The sequence below is a fragment of the Petaurus breviceps genome, unplaced genomic scaffold (genome assembly GCF_028583685.1).
Source record: "Petaurus breviceps papuanus isolate PSGF00001 unplaced genomic scaffold, PetGlider_PUasm1.0 90515, whole genome shotgun sequence".
Lineage (NCBI taxonomy): Eukaryota > Metazoa > Chordata > Mammalia > Diprotodontia > Petauridae > Petaurus > Petaurus breviceps.
The window spans coordinates 2,681,478-2,685,792 of record NW_027187269.1 but is presented as its reverse complement, the minus strand read 5'-3'; positions in this window follow the sequence as shown (position 1 = coordinate 2,685,792).

Below are 4,315 nucleotides of genomic sequence, written 5' to 3'. Positions count from 1 at the left end.
AAAACTTCACATTCTGAGCTGGTCCTTGAACCTTTGCAGGGTTAATTTCCCACCCTTTACTTTTCATATGCTCAATTAGAAGGGTCAAACTCCTTTCCACTACTTTCGCATCTTTTCCCTGTATCATGATATCATCAGTGTAGTGGGTAAGCTGTACACCAGGTAGCTTTAATTCATCCAACTGTTTAGCCACAATCCTGTGACAAATAGTGGGGCTATGTATGTACCCTTGTGGCAAGCGGGTGAAAATATATTGTCTACCCTGCCAAGTGAAAGCGAATTGGTCCCATTGTTTAGGGTCTATTGGGATGGTGAAGAAGGCATTTGCCAAGTCAATAACTGCATACCAAGTCCCATCATATGTCTGGATCCTTTCTATTAAGGTGATGGTATCTGGAACAGCAGCATACAAAGAAGGAGTCACCTTATTCAACTATCTATAATCCACAGTCATTCTCCATGTCCCATCTGATTTTCTTACTGGCCAGACAGGATTATTCCATCTTGTGGTTGTAGGGACTAACACTCCTGCTTCAACATATTCCTTTATAGTCGTGGTAATTTCATCTTGCTCACCTGGCACACGATACTGTTTTAAAGTAATTACTTCAGACGATTCAGGCAAAGTGATTGGGTCCATTTTTAGTTTTCCGACTAAAACTGTATTAATTCCTATCTTCCTCACAGCAAATTGGTATCTTCCTTCAGGTAAATTCAGAGTCATGCCTCTCAATATATCTATCCCAATGATGTATTCAGGAATGGGGTACAACAACCACAGTATATTCTTTCTTAGGTAACTGCCGAATTTTCATTGTTATTTTAACTTGCCTGGCTGATATTTCAGCGCCTCCTAGACCTGTGATGGTAATAGGAGTTCCATGTTTAAACTTATCAGGGTTTCCATAGATAAGTGTGGCCTCAGCCCCAGTATCAAGCAGTGCCCTAGTCACAGTAGTTGTTCCATTCTTCCAATATATTGTTAAACCAATATGGGGTCTGCAATCTCTTCTGCATATTTCTTTTATCTGGGCTGGGGCTTGGCCTATCTCCTATTCCCCCTGAAGGTGGGGCAAACTTGGATACAAAGATTCAGATTCAGAAATATCTGCAGGGGTGGTTCCTGCTTCTCTGCTCATTCTAATGCTAAGTACCTTTTCTTGGTACAGCTTATGCAGCTCTTCAGTTGGAATACCATCTATTCTTCTAAAGTCCACCCCAGCTCTTAATAGAGCAGTAAACAGTTCCCTTCTTGTGGGTCTATTTTGTCTCTGAATCCTCTGGCTGTTTACACTTCTCTCTCGAGGCAATTTGTCTTTTTCCCATTCCCCTAAATCGCTTAATTGTGAAATCTTATCCAGCACCTCTGAAAGAGGGTGCCCTATTTCTCCAATTAATAGAGTCAGAATTAGGTGCTTATATGCAGGAGGAACCGTCTTCACTATGATATTTCTATGAGGAACTCCTAGGGGGGTATCATAATATGCATTTGCATCTCCAATCAGGATAGCAGTTTTCATTACCTCCTCCTTTAGCTTCCTCATACAGTCTCTAAGTGAGAACCAGAGTCTGTCTCCCCTAGGCCACATAGATTCAGTAGGATATTGCTTTTTGCAACCTTCTGCAGCTAAAGCTAGAAGATTAGTTTTGTTATTTCCTCCTTGCATATGGTGATCCCTAAAAGCCTGGTGTACAAAAGGAATTCTGACTGATACTTATGAATTTTAAACAGTCCTCATTGTCCAGTGTTATTCCTCTGGCGCCTTCATCAGTGATTCTTACTATCCAAGACACTAAAGACTCCCCCATTCTTTGGGTAAATCTGCTCAATATATCAGTGATCTCCTGTTGAGTGAAATCCTCAATTATCTCCCTGGACTCTGTTTTGCCTCGGTGGTTCTCCTGTCTTCTTCTTCGTATGGGGAGAGCTTCTACATTAGAGGACTCCTCTTCTAACCTTGCTCCATTCTCCTCACACACATTCTCCTGGAAGCTGTCAGGGCAACTCTGCCCAGCCCATACAAAAGCTGCATGCACATTCATTATGCTAGTTTTTTGCATCCTTTTAGCTACATGAACAGTAGCTTGCTCCTGGACCACATGAGTCCCTCCAGTTTGGTCTTCTGAGTGCTGTGACACAGAAGAATCCTCAGGCAAACCAGCCGACTCCCTAGCCATCCGAGCTCTTTCCTTCAGCAGCTTATCCCTACTTTTACACATAAGGCGATAACTTGTTAGCAGCACCCAGCCTCTCCTGCACACTCCTGCCAGTTCTTTGCCTGGTTCTATGGGTATTGCTTTCAAACATCTTTCCAAATCTCCAGGTTCTCCCTCTTTTAGCCTTGGTTCCCAGTTTTCACAGGGCCCTGTGCTTTTAGCCCATTCTCTGGCTAGAGAGGAATAAGGCAAATCCTCCCAACCTGGAATAGCCATTTCTCCCTCTAAAGCCCCACTGCTTCCAAATAGAGGCCTAACATTTTGTGATCCCATCCTGGTCGCCAAATGTATCAGCAATGCCATATTCACAATGCCTATGGAGATTACAGATATGCTGACATAATTATCCATCACAAAATACATCATGCTTGCCATATGGGGGAATAAACTAGAAAATTTATTAAGATACCAAAAGACTGAGTCCCAAAACCAGAAAGTGAAAGCCATCAGAGTAGTTATGACATTGGCACAGGTAGATAAAGTCGAAAGCATCCACATTTTTTTTTAAGCAATCGGGGTTAAGTAACTTGCTCAAGGTTACACGGCCAGTTATTTCTGGGTGTGGTGCTGAGTATCTGAGCCCGGACTTGATCCAGGTCATCCCGACACTGGAAGCGGCGCTCTTACTCGCTGAGCCACCTGGCCGCCCCTAAGCAATTGGGGTTAAGTAACTTGCTCAAGGTTACACGGCCAGGTGTTTCTGGGTGGGTGCTAAGTGTCTGAGCCCGGGATTCGATCTCCAGGTCTTCTCAACACTGGAGCCGGTGCTCTTACTCGCTCTGCTACCTGGCTGCCCCAAGCATCCGCATTTTCAAGCCTTTAAAACAGAACAGGCTACCTCAGGCAAAGGTCCTCCTCTCCCCACTCACAGCAACCACCCAGTGTCCGGGAAGCGCGCTCCCAGCAGCTTCAGCCCCTGGCAGTCCTCAGCAGGAGTCCTTAGAAGAAATTCTGGCTGACTCAAAAAGGGCTTCGCACTGTCGCTGCCTCTGCTGCTGCTGCCGCCGTCACCACCACTGCCAGCCACTGCAGGAACTCTAGTTTGGCTTCTGCTTCCTCTTGCTCTGCCCCTTCCTGCTACGTCAGCAAGTCCAATGGGGCATGGAAGATCTTTAAATCCCATAACCCTTACAGGAGGGAAGGTTTATTTATTTGTTTTTTCATAAGTTAGCCTCATTAGGGGAAATACTGTTTTTAGCTTTTAAGAAAACAAAAGTTATTTATACATTAATGTTAAGATTTCAACTAGAGACAGTTTAAGAAAAAAACATTTTTTTAAAGGAAACAATCTATGATACAGTCCTATACACAAGAAAGAAGAGGCAGAAGCAAGTCATATAGAAAGGGAAAACACACACACACACACACACACACACGATGAAGGGAAGGGAGACTGGCCATCCAGGGTTAGATTTCTTGCCTAGTCACCTGATTCAATTTCAGTTTTCAACAGGTACTTTTTAGAGGCTACAAGGTTTGTCCAGAGTTCAATGAGTGCTCAATGGACTGTCAATCTTGGGTTCTCCTAGTGGGCTTTAGAGAGATAGTAGGATGGTCCTGGTGTTATGCAGGGCTAACCACCTGTCCTTAAGGATGTCCAAACAGCTATTACCTTGGGTATTCACATTGGGATGGTGACAACTTTCCATAATTTAGAATAAGTTGATACTGTCTGTAACTCAAAAGAAACTATTGAGTTCTCTACATGGACATCCCCTTTTTTATATTCGTTGAGTTACATTTTGTGGTATTCTGATTTTGGAAAACTTTTTGAATAAGTGGACAAAATTCAACTGAATCTACATGCATATATATATACATATATATATAATGTGTTTATAATATTGTCTTAGAAAGCCTTACAAATTTGTGTAGCATTCTAGCCACAGCAATTACTATTCTTAAGAAATTGATGGGTTTTATATTATTTCTGTTTAGCTTAAGTTAAGTATCAAAGCAGTAGCAATGAGGTGTATATCTAAAACAACCACTGGAGAATTCTTCCCTTGCCCACTTGTGCATATAAAAGGAACAAAGTCTGTTGTCCTTTTTGTGCAAGTACAAGGGTGAGAAGTTTATGTTTGTATCTATTTGTATT